This window comes from Trichomycterus rosablanca, chromosome 13 (genome assembly GCF_030014385.1).
Source record: "Trichomycterus rosablanca isolate fTriRos1 chromosome 13, fTriRos1.hap1, whole genome shotgun sequence".
NCBI lineage: Eukaryota > Metazoa > Chordata > Actinopteri > Siluriformes > Trichomycteridae > Trichomycterus > Trichomycterus rosablanca.
Window position 1 is genome coordinate 23,473,828 of NC_086000.1, and position 27,993 is coordinate 23,501,820.

Here is a 27,993-nt window from a genome sequence, read left to right on the forward strand (position 1 = left end):
TGTGGACGCAAGAGGAAGCTGTCTGAAAGGGATGTTCGGGTGCTAACCCGGATTGTATCCAAAAAACATAAAACCACGGCTGCCCAAATCACGGCAGAATTAAATGTGCACCTCAACTCTCCTGTTTCCACCAGAACTGTCCGTCGGGAGCTCCACAGGGTCAATATACACGGCCGGGCTGCTATAGCCAAACCTTTGGTCACTCGTGCCGATGCCTAACGTCGGTTTCAATGGTGCAAGGAGCGCAAATCTTGGGCTGTGGACAATGTGAAACATGTATTGTTCTCTGATGAGTCCACCTTTACTGTTTTCCCCACATCCGGGAGAGTTACGGTGTGGAGAAGCCCCAAAGAAGCGTACCACCCAGACTGTTGCATGCCCAGAGTGAAGCATGGGGGTGGATCAGTGATGGTTTGGGCTGCCATATCATGGCATTCCCTTGGCCCAATACTTGTGCTAGATGGGCGCGTCACTGCCAAGGACTACCGAACCATTCTGGAGGACCATGTGCATCCAATGGCGGTGCCGTGTATCAGGATGACAATGCACCAATACACACAGCAAGACTGGTGAAAGATTGGTTTGATGAACATGAAAGTGAAGTTGAACATCTCCCATGGCCTGCACAGTCACCAGATCTAAATATTATTGAGCCACTTTGGGGTGTTTTGGAGAAGCGAGTCAGGAAACGTTTTCCTCCACCAGCATCACGTAGTGACCTGGCCACTATCCTGCAAGAAGAATGGCTTAAAATCCCTCTGACCACTGTGCAGGACTTGTATATGTCATTTCCAAGACGAATTGACGCTGTATTGGCCGCAAAAGGAGGCCCTACACCATACTAATAAATTATTGTGGTCTAAAACCAGGTGTTTCAGTTATTTTGTCCAACCCCTGTAGGTGTTGCATAATCTTGTTTGGTGTAACAAATATGACCACCTTCCAAAAAACATGCAGACGGTAGACTGGCTACTCTAAATTGCCCACAGGTGTAAGTGAGAGAGGGCATGGTTTTCTGCATTTCCATGAATTTCCACCTTGCACCAAGTGTTTCAGGATGGCATCAGTCCTACCAGGGGAGCAGTTTGTGAATATAAATGAAAGAATACATAAATATATGAATATAATTGTTCTTTTAAGCATCTTACACAAGTCGTGTTAAGAATAGGCTATTTTTTAGTTCAGAGTCAGTACTAAAAAGCACTGTTCAGCATTCTTCTCACCCTCAGGTCATTTACTCATAGTCAGTGAAGCAATGAAAGGAAATTGATCCATTTATAAACAGCAACTACCTAGCCAGAAGCAAAACCTGAATTTTATTATTATTATTATTATTATTATTAGTAGTAGTAGTAGTAGTAGTAGTAGTAGTAGTAGTAGTAGTATTAATAGTTGTAATAGTATTAGTTAATAATAGACATAATATTAAGTGGGACAGTGGTAGCCTAGTGGGTAGAGCGTTGGGCTATCAACTGAAAAGTAGAGAGTTCGAATCCCAGCTCTGCCATGCAGCCACTGTTGGGTCCCTGAGAAAGATCCTTAACCCTCTTTATTCCAGGGGTGATGTGCAACGGCCAAACAAGCTGGTATATGCAAAGAAAGAATTTCATTGTACTCTATGTCTGTACAGTATATGTATATATGACAAATAAAGGCATTCTATTATATTATATTCTTTTCGAGAATGTCATGAAGTGAATTATTTGCAGGGTTATATAGTGGTAATATACTGTTTGGAAACCACAGCATTAAAACATTATAACATGATTATAGTAAATTCACCCTGTGCATAAACAATTATACTACTGCATCTATTGTAGTATCAAAAACTGCTTCCAACTGTTAACTTTAATAGAATAACATTATTGTTTATTGTCAAGGTAGTGCACTACTCAGCTAATATAAAATAATTGAATTTTTCAGGCTGTCTTAAATTTTTAATAGCTCAAACTGTTAAAATTATTTCATTTGTTAATGCACGTTCATTCCTGCATTTAAGGCCTGCAACAAATTCTTAAAAAGTTGGGATGGGACAATGTACTGTAGAGCTAGTAATAAGATAAAAAAAAATAATAATAAAATAAATAAATAAATAACGATGTCAACTAGTGATTGTAAGTATGATTTGGAACAGAAGCAGTATCTGTCAAAGGAGAATCCTTTGAGGAGCAAATGGTAGGCAGAGAATCTCCAGTTTGTCATTAAATGAGTGAGAAAATTAATATTATGTTAAGGTTATAAAGATTAGAAGGTATTTGCATATTTCTCCCTCTACAGTGCATAATATTAATAAAGGATTCAAGGAATCTGGAGGAATTTTAGTGCATAAGAGCAGAGGTCTAAGCTGAACACCTTTCATCTCCAATCCCTCAGACGGTACTTGATCAAGAACCTTTATTCATTAACACATTAAGACATGTTTGCAGGAAGAATGGGACGGACAAAATAACACCTAAAACACTGATTTAAACTGCTCAGCAATAAGTCCAATCTCAATCCAATTGAAAATTGTTGCAGAGAGCTGAAATCTGCTATCAGGAAAATGATTCCTGCAAACATTCAAGAGCTCAAGACGGTTGCAGTGGAAGAAACTACCAGCAGACAAGTACAAGAAGTTCACAGATGGCTACAAAAACATATGAAGGCTGTCAATGTTGTGCTACCAAGTACTATGGAAGGCTGCATTTAATCCTGTCCATTTAATTTACTATGTTTCTTGTTTATTTCTTTTTTTGAAATAATGATGACAGGTCAGCTTTTTGTTGAATGTATTTGGACATGGTGTACAAAGTTGGTACATACACACTAAGCCAAATATGGGAGAAGTGGCAGCTCAGTGGTGAAGGCACTGGACTGGTAATCATATGGCTGCAGGTTGAAGCCCCACCACAGCTTGCTGTCGTTGGGCACTGAGCAAGGCCCTTAACCCTCAATTGCTCACATTGTATTCAGTCATTATTGTAAGTCGCAGCCGCTCAGTTGGCACAGCAGTAAAACACGCTAGAACACCAGAGCTGACATTTCAAACTTATCGGTTCGAAACTCAGCTCTGCCATCCGTCTGGGCTGGACGACTACATGAACAACGATTGGCTTGTTGTTCATACAGGGAGGAAAAAGCCGTATAGGGACCTCATAACTGATGCAATTACGACCTCTCCTGGCTGATTGATGGTGTCTGCACAGAGTCAAGGAATAATGCGTTGATCATGGTGTGGCTGTCCGTACACAAAGTGATTTGCATATGAACTCGCCTCGTGCAGGTGAAAAGACTGTGGGACGTTGTAGCCTAGTAATTAAGGTACTGGACTAGTAACCAGAAGGTTGCTGGTTCAAGCCCCACCACTGCCAGGTTGCTCCTGTTGGGCCCTTGAACAAGGCCCTAAACCCTCAATTGCTTAGACTGTTTGTTTGTTTATTAGGATTTTAACGTCATGTTTTACACTTTGGTTACATTCATGACAGGAAACGGTAGTTACTGGTTACACAAGATTCATCAGTTCACAAGGTTATATCGAACACAGTCATGGACAATTTAGTGTCTCCAATTCACCTCACTTGCATGTCTTTGGACTGTGGGAGGAAACCGAAGCTCCCGGAGGAAACCCACGCGGACACGGGGAGAACATGCAAACTCCACACAGAAAGGACCCGGACCGCCCCACCTGGGGCAATTGCTTAGACTGTATGCTGTCATAGTGCTGTAAGTCGCTTTGGATAAAAGCGTCTGCTAAATGCTGAAAATGTAAATGTAATGTAAATGTAAAAGATGCAGTCGGCTATTGCACACTTGTCTGAGGGGGCGTGCACCAGTAGAGAAGAAGCATAACGCAATTGGGTAAAAATTGGATGCGCTAAAGATCGGGAGAAAAGGGAAGAAAATGCATTAAAAAAAAATAATAAATAAATAAATAACTAAGTCGCTTTGGATAAAAGCGTTGGCTAAATGTCGCAGATTTAGATTTAGATATTGCCAGATACTAAACAATCAAGGGTACTAAATAATATTGACCTTGAACTGTATTTTATTGAGGATCAGAACTTCCTGTTACACCAAACTAATCAAATTTCAATAAGAATGAAAACTACTAGTGACGAAATAACTGGAAATGTTAAAGTCTCACATAACCTTAAATCAGTTTCAGCCCTCATCACTTAATCATTATGTTCTCTTAATAGTTCATGACAGGTCTGCAAAATTCAACCATGGCATGAACCACTTCTTATCTGACACTAACTCATTTCTGACATCCATATTCCTTTACAGAGTTGTAATATTCATATATGGAAGACAGAATGTCATTAATATAGACACCATCTCATTATATTTAACTGAACTAAATACAATATTCAGAATGACAGAGGCAGAGTCTTTAAACAAAGCACATTTCATTTAGTTTTTCTAAAGTACTTGACTTGCAGAACACATTCCACCAGATGGAAATGAACACATTAAACACATCATTTGCTCCAACAAACCAGGGAATGTAAATACATCACCACAGTCGGGCAGAGTTTTGACAGTAGTAGTGTCTGTTTACTGGAAGGCCGGATTTTAACCTCATGCTTTACACACTTGTTACTGGTTACACAAGATTTATTAGTTCATCTTTTAATGTCAAACACAGTCACCTCACTTTGGACATGTCTTTAGCTCCCGAAGGAAACCCATGCTGACACAGGAAGAACATGCAAACTCCACACAGAAAGGACCTGGACTGCTCCACCTAGAAATCAAATCCAGGACCTTCTTGCTGTGAGGCGACAGTGCTACCCACTGAGCCACCATGCGGCCCGTTATAATGTCATTTAACTTTAATGGGGGTTTTTTTCTACACTATAGGGTCAAAAGTATTTGGACACCCAATGATGAGCTTGCTGGATGTCACATTAAAATATAGAAGTGAGGAGGAAAACCCCCTGTAATTTTAGGCTCAGTAAAAATTTGTCAGAATGGTCAGATGTAATCCAAGAGCCATTAAAAATGGTCAGCCCTAAATTAGAAGCCACTGTGACACAAGTACACAGCTTAACACAGGCTTAAATGCTTTAGTAAGGTTTAACTTCACTTACCTTTTTTTCTCTAGCTATTCTTCATTAGTAATAGATGGGTGCCTGTACACGGAGGACAGAAAGCATCAGCAGCCTCCCAGAAGACATGGTAAATATGGCTCCTGCACTCAGATTGACCTTCTCTTTAACAGTCCACTCAGCCGTTCCCCTGCGCATCAAAAGAATGAACAACAGCTTGCATGAGGTAGATGAATTAGCTAAAACATCTTTGTTTTTTACACATGCTGAGTGAACATTATGATTCTATCATTTTATATTGCATGGTTCTCTCTAAACACTCAAATTCAAGGGTTTGGGATTAGATGATTCAATGAAATTTTCAGGGATTACCAGCTGGACCAGTTTGAATACACTATTCCAAGCCCTGATTAAGTAAAGCGAGACTGACACACGCCCCCTCCGACACATGAGCAGCAGCCGACTGCGTCTTTTCACCTGCATGAGGCAAGTTCATATGCGGATCAGCTTTGTGTACGGAGCGCCACACCCTGATCAAAGCATTTTTCCCCGGCTCTGTGCAGGCACCATCAATCAGCCAGCAGAGGTCATAATTACATCAGTTATGGGGTCCCTATCTGGCTTCTCACCCTGTATGAACAGCCAATCGTTGTTTGTGTAGGCGCCCAGCCCAGCCAGATGGCAGAGCTAAGTTTCAAACCAATGAGTTCGAAATGTAAGCTCTGGTGCGCAAGTGTGTTTTACAACTGCGCCACCTGAGCGCCCTGTGTTTTAGTAACCTTTAATCGATTAGGTTTACTTGTGTCTGTACAACCCCTTTACCATGAGGACTGCGATTGAACAGTGATTACTTTTCATTTGTTTTGGCACATTTAAAGCACCACCAAGTAAAATGCAGTACAGCTGCTATTGCTGATTGCATTTCAAGCTGATTTGTATTCAGTTCTGACACATTCAGCATTTCTTTCTTTTAAATGCAAACCTACACTGTTTTTTTGCTAAGAGGTCGAGCGACGTTAAATCAATGCAATGGATTTTTTACTTTTCATTTTGGCACGTATTTTGCATGTTACTATAGAAAAGCAATGATGTGTAATGACATGCATTTCACATTTTGCCACTGTAGAGACTGCATTTCACTTTGGCACAGATTCTTCTCCATACATATCAAATCCAAAGTGAAATACAACTGTGACCATATACAATTCAAGCAGTTGACGATTAAGGGCTTTGCTCGAGCGCTTAACATTGGCAACCTGGCAGTGGTGGGACCTAAATCAGCAACTTTTTTAATTACTAGTCCAGTACCTTAAACACTGAGCTGCCACAGCTCCTGCTGCTATAATAAATAAAACTTTTAGGGAAATGTGTACTGAATGTGCCTACTATACCATTTTTGTCAAAATAAAATATAATTGTGTAATAATTGTTTCTTTTAGAGTGCTTCTTTAAAAAGAATAGATCTAACATTGTATTTGTAAAGAATTTATTTATTTTCTATTTTATTTATGCATTTTCTCCCCAATTTAGCGTAGTCAATTTGTCTTCTGCTACTGGGGATCCCTGATTGCAGTCGAGGTGGGTATATTGCTGCTCACGCCTCCTCTGACCCACGCACAGCCCTAAGCGGAACCCTTTTTCACCTATGCACTCTGCACAGCCTCTCTATCTGCCAATCGGGGTCCCTACACAGCGTTTGAAGACCCCACCCACTTGGCCCAACATCTCGCCCAAGCAGAGACGTGTCTGCTGCAGGCACTGCCAATTGTGCACGCTAGATGGCACCCAGCCAACCGATGGCAACGTCGAGTTTTGAACCGAGGAGTTCAGAATCTCTGCGCTGGTGTGCCAGCGGATTATCCCGCTGCGCCACCTGGGCACCTTATTTATTAGGATTTTAACATCATGTTTTACACTTTGGTTACATTCATGACAGAAACAGTAATTATTCATTACACAAGATTCATCAGTTCACAAGTTTAATGTCAAACACAGTCATGGACAATTTTGTATCTCCAATTTACCTCACTTGCATGTTTTTGGACTGTGGAAGGAAACCGGAGCACCCGGGGGAAACCCACGCAAACACGGGGAGAACACAAAAGGATTAAGGTACACATTTCAATTAAGTTCAAACTTCTTTCTTTACTTGTTTTTATTTAAAATTATTCTTCTAAATCAGCCATTTCAAATGATGCTTTAACAGAATTAAATATAAAACAGAATTAAAACTTGAGCTTTAATTTATTTTTAAAAGAATTAAATGTAAGCTTTAATAAAATAAAGGAATTATTATCTCCTCTGTAGTTTTCAGAGTCATTAAACCTCTAAATCTTCATTTGCTGCTCCTAGATTAGATCAAGGACACAACACCTACTAAATGGCTTCTAATCTCTTTTGGTTTTCCTCTCCACAGCCATAAATTAGTTTTTCAAAGACTATTAAAAGAGATAAACACATGGCTAATATGTATCAGATAAAGACTTTATGTTTAAACATGCTTCATTTTTTCACCCACCTCTGTTCCACTTGGCAGGAAGCCACACACAGTGAGGGCAACAAGGTCACACCAACTAATGGGAACATTCAAAATCTCCAGACAAGCTCAATGCTGAATGAATGGAAATTAGGGATGCCTATAATAAACCACTCCAGCATTTGAGAGCTAGGGGCTAAAGGTTTTTCTTAAATGACTACTGAATATTTCAGAGGAAATGTTTCAACTGTAGAATAATTGGAGTGGCATACCGCTCAGAGCACACGTGTGCTGAGAATTTCAATACGCACCGACACATAAAAGTACATCTGAAGGTTCACATTTAAATGCCAGGTAAAAAAGAACAATTTACCAAAAAAGCACCTGCATACTGAATTAAATGGACTCATAGTTAAAATTCTTTACCCAAACCGGAGAAGGGTGTAGTTGTGGTCTCTGATGCTTAGGAATAAAAGAAGCAAAACCTCAAAGGAGCACTTAATATTCAACATGACCTCTAGTGTTCAATATTTTCTAAAAAGAAAGACACAAGGTTTTACCAGTTACCAGCATTTACATATATTTTTTTCTTTTTGTTGCATTTTTCCCCAATTTTTCTCCCAATCTAGTCGTATCCAATTACCCAATTGCATTATGCTTCCTCTCTACTGATGTTGATCTCCACACTGGTTGAGGAAAGCCGAGACTAACACACACACCCCCAACACGTGGGCAGTAGCCAACTGCATCTTTTCACCTGCAAGAGGTGAGGACGATTATTTTTTATTAAGTCTTGCACCATTGCTGGATTTTCACGGTTTACATTCAACCATTAAGGTGGGCTGTCCTGAGTATTGTTGCTTCCATTTATTTTATCATTTAATTTAATGACTGCCGTAAAATGAGGCACTTTTCCTTAAAAACCTGTAAAATCTCTGATTTTTGAAAAACTGTGTATTCAGATATTTATACTGGTCCCAGCTTGGCCCCAAATTATCTTATTAATGAAAAATGTGTTAAAAATTAAGGTTTAATGAATGTTTCCTTGTTTTATTAAATCTCTGATCTCACAGCACATAACAGAATGAAAGGACACTAGCACACCATAGGTTCAAATTTTGGCAGTGGCACCAGTCTGGCCAGGTGCCACTGCCAAACACAATTAGCAGTGTCTTAGCAGCAGCTGCAATTGTAAAATAATAATTAATTAATTAAAAAGATTTAAAGCTAATAGAGTAAAAACAGTGTGGTCATCCGAAGCTCTACGTAAGAATACACCACTGGCCAGTGTACAGATGTGCCTGGTGGTATCTGATATGCAGACTTTCCCATTAGAAATATTACATTCTTTTCTAAAAGCATTAAAAAGGAAATATAAAACAGAGTTCAGCTTGGCTATCTGGCCAACAGTAAACAGTCAGCAACACCTGTCCAGCTGGCAGGCCAGAAAAAAACCTTATTATTACTATGTCAGCTTTAATCAACATCCTAGTCAGCAAAGAGATTCTGCTGTGCCACACAAACACCCCACATGTAGGAACATAATGCACTTAGTAAGCTACTGGCCACCTACTGTATCAGTAAGATGCGAATAGAATTACATAGCAATGGGCAGCAGGGTGGCACAGCTGGCAGAGTGGGCTCTGGGTTCTGAAGACATTGGTTTGAATTCTTGCTGCCAGTTACTGTTTGTGAGAGGTTTTATGCTTTCTGGTTGGTTTCTGTGGGGAACTGTGATTACATTCCTTCAGCCACAACATGCAGAAGGTGGATTTGCTACTAAGTTACGCTTATGTATGTCTTTGTGAGTGAATGTGAATATGTAATAAATTGGAGCCCTTAATTTACCTATAGAGGTTAGTGTTTCTAGAAAGCACCAGACCTTGTGTCACTCATCAACAGAGGAAAAAAAAACCATGTATGTGAACATCTGGGCAAAATCTGGTTATCAAATCAATGAGAACAGATTGAAGCAAAGGGCAGCACAGTCACCTCACAGCAAGTTTGATCCCCAGGCGGGGCGGTCCGGGTTCTTTCTGTGCGGAGTTTGCATGTTCTCCCCGTGTCTGTGTGCGTTTCCTCCAGGAGCTCCGGTTTCCTCCCACAGTCCAAAAACATGCAGTCAGGTTGATTGGAGACTCTGAATTGCCCTATAGGTGAATAGGTGTGTGTGTATGTGTGTCTGCCCTGCGATGGACTGGCGCCACACCCAGGGTGTTACTGTGTGCCCTGCGCCCATTGAAAAGCTGGGATAGGCTCCAGCATCCCCCTGCGACCGTAATTGGATAAGCGGATAAGAAAGTGAGTGAGATTGAAGCAGTGTCTTCTGTATGTTCCCTGCCTATTATTTGACTTATTATGTAATAGTACGACTGCTTTTTAACACATATCTTGTTATTTAAGATCATAGATAATATTTTTGGAGGTCAACAATCCACAATAAGACACGTCTGCAAATGAACAAAATAAAGCATTGTTTCACCTCTTCCTGGGATTGGAATTCCAACAAAGATCACATAAATGTCTGTCTCTCATCTATGAAGCATAGTGGAGGAAGCATCATGGTTTGGGATTGCTTTGCTGCCTTAGGACCTGGATAGCTTGCAAACTGAGAGGAAACTATTCATTTTAAATTGTGTACATACATTTTACAGCAGAAAGTCTGGCTACGGGTTTGCCAACCAAATTACAATAAGCTGGATGTGAAAATAATATAATGACCCAAAACACACAAGTTTGAGAAAATATAAAATAATAAAGCTCTTAGATAGACACAGAGAAAAGAAATTACACTGACTTTAGACAAAGAATGTGATTTTTGAGAGGGAAAGTACTGGGTGTTCCCTCCCAATCTAGTCGTATGCAATAACCCGATTGCATTACGCTTCCTCTCTACCAATGCTGATCTCCAATCCTGATTGAGGAGAGCGAGACCCGTGTGCAGTAGCCGACTGCATCTTTCACATGTGTAGGGAGAGCCACACCCTGATCAACACATTATTTCTCGACTCTATGCAGGGGCCATCAACCAGCCAGCAGAGGTTGCATCAGTTATGAGGTCCCGGCTACCCTGTATCACAATCAAGGACAAATAGGATGAGAAATAGCTTCTACCCCGGTGCAATAAGGGAGCTGAACTCAATCTAATACTGTGCAATAATTAGTCAACAATGCTAAAAACTAATAGCAATGAGATAATCTGCAATAACTAGTCAGGCAATGCTACAAACTAAGCACCTTATACAGTTTTAGGCACCTTATACAGTTATACAGTACTTAATTATTGTGTATGTGTATCTTGTATGATAGCACCAACGGGTCTGCTTTCAATTTTGCTGTACTGCACGCATTGGAGTGACAATAAAGTATTGTATTCTGTATGAACAACAAGCCAATCATTGTCTGTGTAGCCATCCAGCCCAGCCGCGCCACCTGAACGGCATAACTGTGTTTTAAAAGATGAATTGAAAGATGAAATAGATTAAGGGGGAATACATTGGAGATTTGGTATTAAAACGTGGAATGACTTGCCATATATACAATAAAGTCTTTCCCAGGCAGCTTATTGGAAGGCAGAGCTAAATAAAACAAGTGTACAAACGAGGGTGTATGTAATAGAGTAATTCAGTTAGATGGTGAGATGAGGTGCCAGACTAAGAAGAGATTGTGGTTAGGAGAAGTATTTTGTATAAGACTGTAACGTGTATTAAAGTGCAACTGTCTGTGTGTTAGTTTAGGCAGTATCAGTATTACTTCATTTAATTGGTGTTTTACATTTTTTTAGAACTGTACACTCTGCAGTATGGTAAGTGGAATTAGCACTGAACTCAAACCATCTCAATATGAAACGCATCCTTTGGGTTTTCATGTCATGCAAGAGTTGCAGAGAATGCTGTAAAGTCTCTGTGTGTCTGTGAAGCTGCCGATTTACAGCGCAAGTGTAATAATATACCAGCAGGGTCACTGCTGGTGATTTACATAAGACACATTCTGATTAATGCACGCCAGAGCTTCGGTCCAGGGCCGTAATCTGATCCAGGAGCTCATAAAATCTCCTCGATTAAACGCTATACTGTGAGATCGGGTCAGGATGAGCTTGTGGGGCTACAGAAGCACCAACAGCACAGTTTGACACTGATCCAGTCTGAGAGGCTCGCACCTGTGCCCCGGCTCCGTCCCATGAATCAGAAAAATACCACTTGGCAGATATACACCCAAGCGTTTGATGTTTCAAATAGTCTGTTAGTCTTTGGCTTTATTTCAAAACACGATCTGACAAAGGAAGAGGCCTTTAAACCAGGGTCTGAATGGGCATGAGTGCATCACAGTGTCATGGTTATTCATGGTGTATGAACTGACAGTTGTTTTACACTCAGTGTATCATTTATAAACCCAATTTCCTAAAAAAAAAACATTGGAACATTTTGTACAAGAAGCTGTGATTGTTAATTCTCTCCAAACTGACAAAACAGTACCGAGAAATTATTTTTAAATGTTTCGGCTGACTTTATAATATTTAGTAAATGTAAACTAATTTTGCAACCCATGCAAACAAATAGGGAAAATAAGAGTGACAAGTTTAAAGAGTATTTAAGGTATACCATTTGAAACTAGACATTCCACAATAAGCAGGGGAATTGGTAATAGGCAAATGTACAAGGGATCCTTTTTTTCTATATATATTTTCTTGATGCATCTTTCCCCTTTTTCTCCCTTTTTAGCCCGTCCAATTGCCCAATTGCATCATGCTTCCTCTCCACCAATGCCGATCCCTGCTCTGACTGAGGAGAACGAAGCTAACCCATGCCCTCTCCGAAACGTGGGTGCAGTGCAGCTCAGCGTTGTGTATGGAGAGACACACCCTGAAAGCACTCTTTTCTCATCTCTGTGCAGGCGCCATCAATCAGCCAGCAGAGGTTGCAACCGCACCAGTCATGAGAGAGAGACCCCATCTGGCTTAGTCCTGCCAATCGTTGTTCATGTGGCCGCTCAGCCTTAGACGGCAGGCAGAGCTGAGATTTGATACGATGTATTCGAGATCCAGCTCTGGTTCCAGCCTTTTTAAAGCTGCGCCACCTGAGCGGCCAGGTACGAGGGATCTTCAAAAAGTTTCCGTACTTTAATATTTTGGTTGGAAACAGTGAGGGTGGGAGGAGTAGTTATTGGTCGTGTCCGAGAGACTGAGAGACAGCTTATATTTTGGATTTAGCACCTTCTGATTTCCTCCTTTTTAGACGCTCAAAAAAGCCTTAAGGGGAAGAAGATTTTCATGTGATTATGATATGAAAGCAGTGGTGCATCAGTGGCTACACGCTCAACCAAAAACACTATTTGCTGATGGCATTCTTAATAAATAGAGTGCAGAAACCTTTTAAAGAACCCTCGCAGAATATTCAAGGTACATCATTTTAAAACATTCCACAACAAGCAGATTAATTAGTAACAGTTAAAGGTATCATGAATGAGAGTGAGTGTGCTTGACTGACCCGTCTGCAGTCCAGATCTGTCCTTTATTAAAAATATATCATGAAGACAACAAGGCCACATCCCATTGAGCAGCAAGTCTAGCAAGAAGGGGCATAATTTTGCATGCAAAACTGCAACAATTAGTGTCCAAAGGATTGAAAAATATTAGTAATTGGAAAGGTGATGTGACAGTCACCCAAAGAGGATGGGGTCCCTGCTGAGTCTGGTTCCTCTCAAGGTTGTAATTTTAAGGGAGTATTTCCTTGCCACTGTTGCCCTCGGCTTGCTCAATACGTTTTTTTTTTCTGGATTCTGTAAAGTTGCTTTGAGACAATGTCCATCGTAAAAAGCGCTATATAAATAAATTTGACTTGACTTGACAGCTGTAAATATGCTTTTGTCCTAAACTTTTTTAATTGTGTTGCAGGTATCAAATTCTAATTGTGTTTATATTTATAAAATCCAATCAAGTTAATCAGTGAAATTACTTTTGTGTTTTTGTTTCTTTGTGTTTAAATAATTTTTTTTTTAATCATACAAAATGTCCCAACTTTTCTGGAAATGGAATTTATAGTTTTATGTTATAAAATTTGGCTGATAAATATCAATTCTGAGTTTAATCTGTCTCTAAAAACAGTGTCTACACAAGCACCTCATCATGAAAGCTTCATGAATTGCATTTTCATGTCATCATCCACACTGCCAATTACTGCCAAGTCTTGGACAGTGGAGCTGTGAAAACTTGTTCTGCAGAGTGATTCTGACAAATCTACATTTGATGGAATCTTAGATATACTGGTTTATTCTAGGTTAATTAGTTTTAATAAAATGAAAACACATTTTAATAATTTACACACAGACAACACATACATGTTTACAAACTACTTTAATGACCTTGATTTGTAAACTATTTCCACAAAGCTGAAAGCACAACATCCTTCAAAATATCACTGTGAGAACTTACATGATCTGCACTCAGTCTGTGAAAGTCACAACTCTTGTCAAAATTGTTCAGGTGATCGATTTATTATGACCCTATTTTATAAAAGGACAAGTAGACCCAAGGCACACCAGACAAAATGTCCCCTACAGTACAGAGATAAAAAAAAACAGGTACCCTTCATTTTGATGAGAGCCAATCATGACACCTCATACAGTAGGGTTAATGTTAGGGTTAGGGTTGGGTTAGGGTTAATCATGTGACATTTTTCACATCACTGTAGAACTGTTCTTATGGTTATTGTTACTTTACAATAACTATGGTTATTGGTAACTATAAACTTGAATTGTTTTAAAGAACAACATAAAAAGAAATTGTATTTATTATTGTTTAATCCATATGTTACATTTAAGATGCTTTACATTCTAAAATTACCTGAGCTACTATTGTCACTGGGGTGCTTCCCTTACATATTTTTTGTACTTGTATTTTTACATTTTCAATTGCCTTAGCAAAATTCTTTGTTATTATTATTCACACTGGTATATCTTCATTACATTTTTATTAGATCAATCTTCAACATTTGTGCTTACACAAAGGTAGTCAGTCATACAACTATGGCTCTTGTAGCTGAAAATTGATGCATGAAAAGCAAAAAAGTCAAAAAAAAAAAAAAGGTATCAAAGGGACTCCAAAATGTCACTACTGTCAAAGCTTCCCCTAAGCTTTCATTTTAAAGTCAAGGCAAGATCTGGAAGACCAATTAAACTCTTATAAATGAACTGCTTGTATACTGAACAAAAAGACTTAAAGGACAAGCATGATGGTTTAGCCGACACTGCTATACAGTGCAGCATTGCTTACATAAACATGAGTTGCACAAAAGTCATCCAAAGAAAGTCATGCCTGCCAAACACAGTCTTGGACAATTCAGTATCTCCAATTCACCTCTTGCATGTTTTTGGACTGTGGGAGGAAACCGGAGCTCCCGGAGGAAACCCATGCAGACACGGAGAGAACATGCAAGCTCCACTCAGAAAGGACCCGGACTGCTCCACCTGGGGATCAAACCCAGGACCTTCTTGCTCTGAGGCGACAGTGCTACCCACTGAGCGACCGTGCCGCCCAGCCAACTTTTTAAGTATGCAGAACAACATCTATGATAAGCCAGAAGCACTTTGGTAACAAGTATTTTTGGGCTGATGAAGTGTAAATGAAACTCCTCAGCCATAATCACCAAATATAACAGAATTTGATAAAAATTACACTTGTCAACAGTTAAGAAACACAGTGGATCTATTAACGCATGCTGTTGCAGCAGCCAGTGACTCATGAGACATCAGGGGAGGAGATGAAATACATGGATTTTACTTAATAATCAAATAATAATAAAACATTATGAAAAGAGGCTGAAAAATAATCCTGAATATACCACAATTCCACCATAAACTACCTTAAGAAACATAGAAGTCTTCAACATTAGTACATCTGTGGGTTACTCACACATGATGTGTATGCAAGACGAGAATAAACAGAAGCCTTTTGCAAATAAGAGTGAGTGAAAACTCCAAAACCAAAAATAGATCCTAGCTGTCTGCAAAAAGTGTTCCAGGCTATATCAACTAGACAATGTGTTACTAAGTACATTTGACAATAGTATATTGTATAAAATTTATTAAATTACATTTTAAAAATAGATTTTAGCTTTAAGGCACCATTTGGTGAAAACCCGTTTTGTTTTAGTTTACCTGCCCCCCTAAGCACAAAGTAAAGTCCATAAAGATGGTTTAACTAGTTTGGTCTGAAGACTCTCCAGTAGTCTGCACAGAGCACTGACCTGAACCCTGTGTAATGACATAAATTGAAATGTAAATGTCAATTATGAGCCAGGCCTTATCCAACAACAGCACATGAGCTCACATGTGAAAAGCTCTCACAGAGGAGGGGAGGCTGTTATAGCTGCAAATTAGCAAAATGACAATGTTAATGCCCATCATTTTGTACTGGAATGTTCAACATGATCATGACCAAGGATCAACTAATTTTTGGCCATACAGTGTGTATGGATCATAAGCATATTATGTACCTTTAAGAGGTTTAATTAGCTTGTGGTATACTACATATAGTTTCTTATATAAGACTATACTGTACATACATTACTAAAGGTTTAAAAATGATCCCCTTTAAGATACCATTCCAGCAACAAGCAAAAGTACTGGTATCTTTAATCTATGTAAAATTCAAGCTGTAACAGTCTTTAAGTCAAGACATTTTAAATATCTAGATCAAAGGCGCTCAGGTGGCGCAGCAGTAAAATACGCTAGCGCACCAGAGCTGGATTTGAATGCATCGTAACGAATCTCAGCCATCCGACTGGGCGCCTACATGAACAACAATTGGCTGTTGTTCACAGGGTGGGAAAATCCAGACTGGGTTCCTCATGACTGGTGCAATTACAACCTCTACTGGCTGATTGATGGCGACTGCGCAGAGTTGAGGAATAATGCTGATCAGGGTACACAAAGCTGACCCGCATATGAACTCGCCTCATGCAGGTGAAAAGATGCAGTCGGTACTGCACACGTGTCGGAGGGGGCGTGTGTCAGTTGCGAAGCTCCTCAGTCAGCAGTGGAGGGTAGTATTGGTAAAGGTGAAGGGTAACACAATCAGGGTAATTAGATACAACTAGATAAGGGGAGAAAATTGGGGGGAAAAAATTGAGAAAAAGAAGAAAAAAATATCTAGATCAAACTAGGGGTCAGGACCCCAAATGGAGCCACCCATGACTCACAGGAGATTTGTACACACTCTTAATATTGAGCTCCATTTAGATAAATGCGCCCTTTGTAATATTTTGTTTAAGCAGGCCATACTTTTATTAGCCTGAGCTATTTATTTATTTAGGATTTGAATTTATTCAATTACTTATAATCCATGTATAAACCACAAGGTTTAAGAACAACCTGCTAAACTATCCATTCTCCACTTTTCTGCACAGGAAATGGTTTTCCAACACAACCCTGAAACGGAATTTAGACAACAGCCTAAGGTAAAACCACAGCTGTTGAGATGAACACAGGTCACTGCCCAGGTTTATAAAACTAAAATCCAATATCTTAAAGCATGAATGCCACATTCGAGCAGTGCCTGTTTGAAGGCTCTATTTGTGACTACACAGATCACACCGGTACAAATCACACCTGCCCATTCTGATCAGCAGGAAACTTTTGAAACTGTGCCAATCCTCCAGCTGCCCTGCCATGAGCACTTACGCACCCTGAGAATAATCAGGAAAGACAAATAAGAAGTCCTTTCTTTATATTGGTGCCAACCAGGCCACCACACTCTCAAACATGGGCATTTATGACTCTGGTTATTTTACAGTGGTTGTACACATACAGTACATGGACAAAAGTATTGGGACACCCTCTAATTATTGACTTCATGGGTTTCCGACACAACAGTTACTAATAGCTGTAATAAATTAATTATATAAACCAGGGGTGTCAAACTTATTTTCACCGAGGGCCACATCTGCATTATGATTGCAGTCTGCCTTGTAAGTGTTGGACAATTTGTTGTTTTTCTTGGAGGCTAAATTCAGTGTAAAAATGCCAAATTTATACTGTATATTTATAATGTATATCTACATTTATATTGTACTCCTTCACCACAGACACGGCCTCATAACACAAGAGACGTACCGGTTTCTCTTCTTAAAGCACAAACTTGTATTCGCTTTCCCATTTTTCATTAAATTACCTTCCTTCTGCTTCAGTTTTCTCTTCTTGTACATTTTGGGATTATTTGTAAATATTTCTCAACATCACTTGTTGGAAAACCGCCTCAGTTAAACGCTGATGTGGAAACACTGCCATCTAGTGGTGGGATGCAGTCACTGGGTAACAAATTGGCATGCATTGTGGGAGATGCAGTTTATGTACGATTTTGCATTGTATTTTAAGACAATTAAACGTCTTTTAAGCTCTCGTGGGCCACATGAAATGACGTGGCCCGCGGGCCCTGAGTTTGACACGTGATATAATGAATATTACATGCTTCCAACATCAATGCATTACTAAACACAAAGCAAGGTCTAAACAAACTCCAAAGGACTGCATCAATTAAGGCTTTCTTGACCAACATCAGTGCCCAGTCATATGAGCACTCTTGACTAATTGGGCACAAATTCCCAAAGAAATGCTTCAAAGTCCTCTCAGAAGAGTGGCTGCTGTTATAGCTGAAAAGATCCCATAGAGGTCAGTCTAATTTAATACTACTGTATTTGTTTTTGAAATAGAATGTCCAACAAGCTCATAGTCAAGTGTCCAAATACTTTCAGACATAGAGTGTACATATTACAGAAGCCATGTTACATTCATTTATATTCAGTAACAGCTTTATCATAGTCTGGGTTCTAGTGGATCACCAAAAAATTGCGAATCACACCTTGGGCAGGGTTGCAGTCTATCACGGTGTATCACACCTCCACTCACACCTACAGGCGAGTAGTCTCCTCACCTGGGGCAGTTGAAGTCTAGCGGTTAAGGTACTGGACTAGTAATCAAAAGGTTGCTGGTTCAAGCCTCACAACTTCCAGGTTGTCACTGTTGGGCCCTTAAGCAAGGTCCTTAACCATCAATTGCTTAGACAATATACTGTCACAGTACTGTAAGACACTTAGGAAAAAAGCATCTGCTAAATGTCAAGAATGTAAAATGTAAATAATAATCCACCCACGAGGTGTGGAAAACTAGGCACTCAAAATTGATAACAAAACAGGATTAAACCTTGGTCCCTGAATCACTGCAACAACAACACTTCCTGCTGCATGACTGTACCAAAACAAACTATATATTTATACATTTATTCATCCACTTTTATTAAAAGCTTTATACTGGTCAGGGTCACTTTGGGTCTGAATTAGTCCATGGCAGGATAACACACATTCTGCCACCCGCCCACCCACTCACTCCCTCTTTCCCAGAGGTAATTTAAAGCAGGCAGTCAATTGACTTTTTTACCAACCAGACATATTCTTACAGAGCTTTAACACCTAGGAAGAATCCTACCAGGCTCTCAGAATTTCTCCACCACTAATGCTGACACCTTTACCAGACAGTAAGAATCAATGTTTTAGCACCAAGGAGATGGTTTGCCACCCCACATTTCCCTTTCTTTCCTCACATATGGCCAATTATATATATATATTGAGAGTCCAACCACCTCTGACTCTCAGTGGTGGGTGGGCTAGATGCACTGCCCAAACACCCTTTTAAGTCTTTGTTTAAGGACAGCAAGAGACCCAGCTGTTTGGACAGCTAGCTTGGTGTCAGTACAAAGAAAGACCTTGATACATTTCTTACTTGAGGCCTGTGGGGTGGGTCAAATCAAGCAAGGCTAATGAATCAAAAAGTATGAGGTACCAAGCAAGGTGTAACAAGATTTCAGATAGATGCAACTGGTCCATTCTTTGCCTTGTAAACAAGCATCATTGTTTAGAATCTAGTAGGGTAGCCATGGGAAACCAGTAAAGAAGGCACAGCAGTTGGGTGATGAGGCAATGCTTGGCTTCATTCTGATTAAGGTTAATGCAGAGTCTACTGCAGAAACACTTGGTGCATTGCAGGAACGTAGTCTGGACAGGATGTGAATGTATAACTATGGACAATTTAGTTGCCAGTCCATCTACTGTCATAATTTGGAGTAGGGAAAAAGACCAAGTGGCACCTATGAAGTACCACACGGAAAATCACTTAGAATTCTTCAGTCTATAAATGCCAGTATCAAACCCAGGTTCTCAGGCGCTGTAGTGCCCACATAGCCTGCTGCACCACCCAGCCATTCACAAGACTAGCAAAATGTATTACAGCACAACAATTATTAGCCTAAAAATGCACAGCATATAGTTAAAGGACTAACTCCTGCAACACACTCAAAAAAAGTTGGGACACAGGCAAAATAAGACTAAGGGTATACTAGTAACACTGTTCTGGAAGGTTCCATAATTAGCAGTTTAACTGAAAACAGGTGAGTTCATCAAGATTGGCTTGGCATCCTACAAAGGCTTAGTTCCTGTAAGCAAATGGGTTGTGGTTCATCACTTTGTGCCAAACGTTATTAGAGAACTGTCAGTAAGTTCAATGTTTCTCAGCGCAAGATTACAAAGAATTTAGGTCTTTTACCATCTACAGTTCATAATATCATAAAAAGATTCAGCGAGTCAGGAGAAATCTTGTAAGGCCAAAGATGGAAACCGCTGCTGAATGTGCGTGACCATCAAGCCCTCAGGAGGTATTGTTCGAAACAGTCATGCTAACCTAACAAGAAATGCAACCTAAAACTGTATTATGCAAAGAAACGCTGCATAAAAAACATTTTGCACAGAAACGCTGATAAGTTCTCTAGGCACAAAGTCATCTGCAAATTGAAAAACAGTGGAGACGAGTCCACATTTCAGCTTGATTCTATGTGCCAAAGATAAAAAAAGACCATCCAAACTGTTACTAAAGAAAAGTCAGCATTTGTGATGGGATGAGGGTGCATCTGTGCCCACGGCATGGGTGATCTGCATATATGTAAGGGTATCATTGATGCAAAGGCTTATACTGGTATTTTGGAGAGACATATGCTGCCGTCAGGAGGACATCTTTTCCCAGGAACTCCATGTCTATTTCTCTGTTAAGTAGCAACAGAGTGGCTTTATAGACATAGAGTGCATGTGCTTGACTGGCCGGCCTGCAGTCTGGATCTGTCTCTCATAGAAAATGTATCAGGCGCATCATGAGGAGGAGAATCAGATAACAGCAAACATGGACTGTTAAGCAACTCAAGTCTTGTATACAACAAGAATTGGCAAAATTTCCACTTGCAAAACTGCAACAATTATTATATTTAAATATAAATGTATATATAAAAGTATAATTAAAAGAATGTGACCCAGGGATAAACATGCCTGTTTCAATTTTTTTTAGTGTGTTGCAGGCATTAAATTCTGAAATTGAAAACACTGAAAATCTTTTCTTTGTCTTTTTGTATGTTTAATAAAGGTTCACATTAATTAAAAATGTGTGTGTGTTTAGAGCTCTAATATAATACAACATTTTACACTATTAAAAAGCCAATCAAGACTGTTCTCCTTAATTGTAAACCATTAAGAGCTTTTAATGGTTCCCTTATCTTAAGGTAAGGATCTTATGAATTCTAAAGTGTTCTAATAAAACCAACCCTGCAGCATAAAAATGCTTTTTTCATATACATATTTCATATAATATGGAGCCACCTTTTATAATAGCTAATTCATTTAATACTGTCTAAAAGAAAAGAGAAATAAAAGAACCTGAAACCACTGAAATGGGAAAATGGGGTCCCAAATCACCTTAAATATTTCATCAAGAAATCATGCTGCATGGGTACCAGTGCTGACTGAGAACCGGGGTCATCCAGAGTTCAGAGTACAGAGTGGATATTAATCCAGTGGACTTCACTCTTACGGATTTAATCCTAAGTGTGCCAGTACAGAGATCACACAGATTTTTGGGTACTGAATTCATTTATGTAAATTTGAGCCTTAAACGTCACACTGCATTAAAATCTACATAAATATATGACTGATTGAAGTGTGAATCTCGTCACTAGTTGGGCTTCGCTTAATCATACTGGTATGTCAAACATACATATGTATGACTAGCACATTCACGTCTGATTCTGTGTCGCTGTGATCCAGACTGACGAGTTAAACCATTCAGACAGCACGCCTGGAGAATGTAAATGCATAAGCACTTTAAAAAAGAATCGAAACAAACTGATGTGTCCGTTTTCACATCCAGCAATAAATAAAATGCTTTGTACTGTGGTCAGAACGGGGTTCAGGCCTGGGATGAAATGTGTTCAATTAGCTTAAGCTTTACAGAAGGTTAGATACTATATTTAATGTAGTTAAACCTTTATTAGATCCTTTGAGTATCATGTATTTTTTTTTATTAAGTGATCAGGGTGTCACTCAGACCCACACAGGGTGCAAGGTAGGAATACATCACCACTGGGTCTTTGGAAGGTAACCAAAGTTCGTAGAGAAAACCCATGCTGACATTATTCATTTCAATCAACAGCTTTGTCCTGGCCAGGAAACACTGGGCATAAGGCAGGAATACCCTGGACAGGGTAGCAATCGATCACAGGGCTTCAGCCATAACCCCCCTGACACAGCCAATCATCTCTGTGTGGACTGGCCGACCAGTTTGTTTGTTTGTTTGTTTGGATTTTAATGCCATGTTTAACACGTGTATCAATTTATGGCATGATTGGTATTATGTTTGAGTCTACTTATTGTGTCTTGTCTTTATATTGTGGTTCGATTCTAATTTTATTTTTATGGCTGTGAGGTAGGTTAAAATTGTTCTTGTATTGTCTGTGTTTTTTGCCATGTGTACTTGTTGTCTTTCCTTTGTGGATTTGGAGAATTCTATCAGGATGTGCTTTATTGTAACAGGTGTTTGGTAGATTCCACAGGTTGGTGGGTTTTCTCCTTTTTTCGAGGTGTTGGTGGGTTATTCTACTGTGGCCAATTGTGCATCTTGTCCGGCCAATACCTCCACTGAGATTCAAACCTGTAGGTAGGCTAGTGTGATGGACCACTGCGTCACCCATGCCACACAGTGACCAAAACTAAGGTTCAAAACCCGGTACCCAGGACCTACATTGCTGCATGGCACCTACACTGTGCTACACAGTATTTAATTACATCCAGTTATGTGGATTACATTTAAGTTGGCAGCCAAAAGTCTAAGACCACTAGTGAAAATGCTTCTATATAACACGTCATTAAAAATCTCAAGACTTTCAAACTTCAAAGCTGTGCTACAAATATTAATAGAACAAAGAGTATGAAGTGCTGACTGCCATAGAATTCCTTTACAGTCACATGACATAAACCCTGTCAAGCACTTAAAGACAAAGAAAACCAAGCATTTAGTAACATCATAAAATGCTCTTTGGAAAATTGTGATATAATTCTGGAAAACATGGATTATCAGATTTCACCAAGCATGTTGTCATTTCAGCTAAAGAGAAACAAGAAATACTAAGAGGTTTTGACGTTTGTGTAAATTCTTCACAGTTGTAACTCTTAATCAGGCTGATTATGATTTGTAATAGGCATATTGTAACATCATGCAACATTTTCACTAGTGATTTCAGACTTCTGACCCCCAATAAATGCATGAACATAAAGGACAAACATGCCATCAATGAGAAAAAAACACTACTTTTTTACTGCAAGTTCCATTTTTTATGCATATTTTTAATCAGTATATAACCTTCAACTATTAAGGACTTGTATTAGACCTGTTTCCTTTTTTAAGTTATCCTACCTCATAATCATCATCTCACTAACTCCACAGAGAACATTTTCTCACTGGACACTTAAAAAAGGCCCATCATATCGTCACAACTCTATTTTTAGTCTTTGTGACTTGCTAATTATGTGGGTTATTTTAAAGGATTTTGGAATGAGGCTGTGGAAATCTGTGCCCATTTAATCAAAATAGCATTTATGAGTCAGAGAGCTTGCTTTTCTACCAGCAGGACAATTCTCCATGCCACAATGCCAAGTCAGTGAAGCTGTGGATAAAGGACTACCAGATCAAAATCCTGTCATGGTCAGTCCATTCTCCAGACCTGAACTCTATTGAGAATCTCTGGAATGTGATCAAAACAAAAGATGGATGCTCACTAGGAGAAATGTTGACAGTAGCTTCCAGAATAAAACAAAAATGCTCATTTTACTCAAACACATACCTATATATAGCAAACCAGTTGGTTTGCAGCAGCTTTTTTTTACTCCAGAGCTGTATGATTGTATGTTAATGTATAGGGCAAGAAAATGGCCAAAACCCAAAATGTCTTTGGCCAGAAAACAAACAAAACAAAACTAAGAATATGCACTCTGAAGCAGTGGCACAATTTGCTTAATAAATTAATTAAAAGATTTTTTATATAAAACTATAATAATATAATAAGCCTATTATGCTGTCAAAACAGCTCTAATCCACGGAGACACGGACTCCACAAAACACCAGCAGGTTCTATAACTACTTGTGGATGAAAAGACATCCAACATTGCATTTGTATGTACAACCCCAAATCAGAAAAAGTTGGGACAGCATGGAAAATGCAAACAATAAAAAAAACACAGTTTCTTACATTTACTTTGACTTTTATTTCATTGCAGACAGGATAAAACTGAGATATTTCATGTTTTGTCTTCTCAACTTCATTTCATTTATTAATACACATCCATTCCTGCATTTCAGGCCTGCAACACATTCCAAAAAAAGTTGGGACAGTAAAGCATTTACCACTTTGTAATGTTGCCATTCCTTTTCACCACACTTAACAGACGTTTTGGCACCGAGGAGACCAAGTGATTTAGTGTTTCAGTTTTTTGCCCCATTCTTCCTGCAAACACTTTGTAAGATGTGCAAACAGTACGGGGTCGATACATTGTCGCATTTTTTGTTTCAAAATTCTCCACACATTCTCTATTGGCAGGCAGGCCAGTCCAGCATCAGTACCCTCTTCTTCCACAGCCATGCCTTTGTAATGTGTGCAGCATGTGGTTTTGTGTTGTCTTGTCGAAACATGCATGGACGTCCCTGGAAAAGATGATGTCTTGAAGGCAGCACATGTTGCTCTAAGTTGTCAATGTACTTTTCTGCATCAATGCTGCCATCAAAAAGTGTAAATGACCTTTGACAAGGGCACTGACACAGCCCCATACCATGATAGACCCTGGCTTTTGGACGTGTTGCTGATAACAGTCTGGATGGTCCTTTTAGTCTTTGGTCCAGAGCACACAGCGTCCACTTTTTCCACTGTGTGATGGTCCATCCTAGATGCCTCCGAGCCCAGAAAAGTCAACACCGCTTCTGGACATGGTTAACATAAATCTTCTTTTTTTGCACAGTAAAGTTTTAAGTGTCTTGGGTTTAAACTGTCTACAACAAAATAAAAGTCAAAGTAAATGTAAGGAACATACTGTTTCAAGTTTTTCTGATTTGGGGTTGTATGATTCAATCATTAATGGAATGATGTTGTGGCACTCATGTTACTACTTCCATGATACAAATTCCAAACTGTGATAATTATCATGTAAATGGTCTCCAACCCACTTTAACTATACACAGAGGCAGATATTTAGAAATGTCTCTTTTTTTGCTGACCATAAATGAAAAACATCTCACCACAAATCATCACAAATTGAGACAGAAAAAGCTTTTTCTCACAAAAGTCACTTTTCTCAGGAAGTGAACTTGGCCCACTTTTCCACAAGCTTCAATAACATTAGCAAAAGCAATTAACCTTTAGCCCGAAGCTTTACAGTTAGTGCACAGCAAAAAAAAAAAAAAAAAAACTCCACTTGTTTTGATATAATACTTCACTTCCCAAGCCTGAGACAGAAGTATCTGGTTAGATACATACACTGTCTTTTTGATGTTATACAATGATTAAATCTTTCCCTCAACATTTTATATTCTTTAAAACGATTTCTATATTTTCACTGACCAACCTAACTGTATTTTGTACATTATACACAAATTTGGAATTTGATGCCAGCTCAAGACACTCAAAAATTGAGGCGGGCCACTCAGATGGTGCAGCGGTAAAAGCACACGCTGGCCCACCAGAGCTGGGATCTCGAATACATCGTATCGAATCTCAGTTCTGCCATCTGGCTGGGCTGAGCGGCCACATGAACGATTGGCCTGTTGTTCATACAGGGGTGGGGTATTAAGCCGGATTTGGACTACTCGTAAGTGATGCACTGGGACCTCTGCTGGATGATTGATGGCGCCTGCACAGAGGCGGGGAAAGAGTGCGTTGATCAGGGTGTGTCTCTCCGTACACAGAGCTGATTCGCATATATGCACTCGCCTAGTGTGGGTGACAAAATGCATTCGGCTGCTGACCACGTGTCGGAGGGGGAGTGGGTTAGCTTCGTTCTCCTCAAATAAGCGGGGGTCGGCATTAGTGGAGAGAAAGCATGACGCAAACGGGCAATTGGACACACTAAAAAAATAAGCTGGGAGAAAAAGGGGAGATATATAGAAGAAATATATTTTTAAAAAATTAAGGCGGGGCAAAACAAGAGTGAAAGTTTTGGAACATTCCACAATAGTCAGGTGAATTGGTAACAGGTGAGGGAACCATGAATGGATATAAAAAAAAGGATCCATCCCACATCCCACAATTAAAGATGAATCATTACTCATGACTTTGTGCCAAACTTTATGAAAGAATTGTCAATCACAAAGATTTCAACGCAAGATTGCACATGATTCAGATCTTTCATCATCTACTATGGGCAGCTGTAGCCTAGTGGTTAAGATACTGGACTAGTTGGGCCCTCGAGCAAGGCCCACAATCCTCAATTGCTTAGACTGTATACTGTATTCGCTTTGGATAAAAGGGTCTGCTAAATGCCGAAAATAGGGAATCAGGAGAAATCTCAGTCTGTGTAAGATATGGCCAGAAACCTTTATTGAATATGCATGACCTTCGATCCCTCAGATGGCACTGCAGGAGAAATAGTCATGCCACTGTGATATATACGGCCACATGGGCTTAGGAGTGCTTCAAAACGCTCCGTCGCTTTATACAGTCTGTCATACAAAGAAAAAGCTGAACATAAATTCTATGCACATCCGAGCTCTCTGGGCCCGAGCTCATTTCAGATGGACCAAACGACAGTCAAAATGTGTTCTTTGGTCCCACAAGTCCATATTTCAGCTCTTTTTCGAGAAAAATTGATGTTAGATGAAAAATATCACCCAGACTTTTATCAGCAAAAGGTGTAACGCCAATATCTGTCAAGGTATAAGGGGGGCATCAGAATTTGTGTGAAGGAACAATTGGTGGCAGAGGTGTAAATTGGGACTTCAGAGAAACAAATGCTGCCATGAATGTGATGTCTTTTCCAGGAACATCCAGGACAATGACAGGCCTTATTCTAAATGCGCAACAACAGCATTCAGTGAGTGTGCTTGTCTGGCCTGCTTGCAGCTTAGATCTGTCCCTAATGGAAAATGTATGGTGCATCATTAAAAGGAAAATCAGACAACAGTGACCCTGGACTGTTTAGCTGTTAAGGTTTTATATCAAGAAATTTAATTTGTAAAACTGCAACAATCAATGTCCTTAGTTCCCAAAGAATAAAAAGTACTCAAAAAGTTTCCGCACTTTTTAAACTCTATTTATTAAGAATTTCACAAACAAATTACATCACTTTTCTAAATAGTCACCTTCCGATGCATTTTTTCCCAGCGTCGTACCAACTTTTTAATGCCATCAGCAAAAAAAATGTTGGTTTAGCACATAGCCACTGATGCACTGGTGCTTTTACATCATCATCACATGAAAATCTTCTTTCCTTTAAAGCTTCTTTGAGCGGTCCAAAGAGGTGAAAATTAGATGGCACTAAATCCAGACCATAAGCTCTCTCTCAGTCTCTCAGGCACGACCAATTACTACTCCTCCCTCCTTCAGTTTCCAACCAAAATATAAAAGTGTGGAAACTTTTTGAAGATCCCTATTTAATGAATAGGAAAGGTGATGCAACACAGTGGCAAACATGCCTCTGTCCCAAATTTTTTATAGTGTTTTGCACGCATTACATTCTAGATTTATTTGGTCAGTAAAAATACTGAAATCTTTTCTCTGTATGTCAGATAAATATTGGTTCAATAGTTTTAAAACAAATTTAAAAGCATTAACACAAATCACAAATTCTTCTTTTATAACTCCTATAATGTTTTATCATGGCATAAGACTCCCCAAAATTCCAATATAAGCCTCTGCATCAGTGTTAACTTTACATATATTTAGATCACCCGTGCAGTGGCACGGATGCATCACATGATATTTTTTGCCCATTTTGATGATAGAAGTCTGGGTGGAGTTACTGTTCAAAATTACTACATGACTTCTCTGCATAATACAGTTTCTGGTTTGATTTCTTGGTACAGGGGCGGCACGGTGGCTCAGTGGGTAGCACTGTCGCCTCACAGCAAGAAGGTCCTGGG

General features: G+C 39.4%; 1 protein-coding gene across 5 annotated transcripts in view; it reads right to left on the reverse strand.

Moving 5' to 3' along the window:
• LOC134325082 (kelch-like protein 29) overlaps positions 1–27,993 on the reverse strand; it is a 279,536-nt gene that overhangs the window by 230,852 nt on the left and 20,691 nt on the right. For 4 of the 5 annotated variants that reach the window (XM_063007116.1, XM_063007115.1, XM_063007112.1 and 1 more), the window contains exon 2: positions 5,073–5,220. The exons of the other annotated variant lie outside the window; for it this stretch is intronic. The gene's annotated coding sequence lies outside the window, so the exon portion shown is untranslated. The remainder of the gene's footprint in view (positions 1–5,072; positions 5,221–27,993) is intronic. 5 annotated transcript variants of the gene reach the window in all.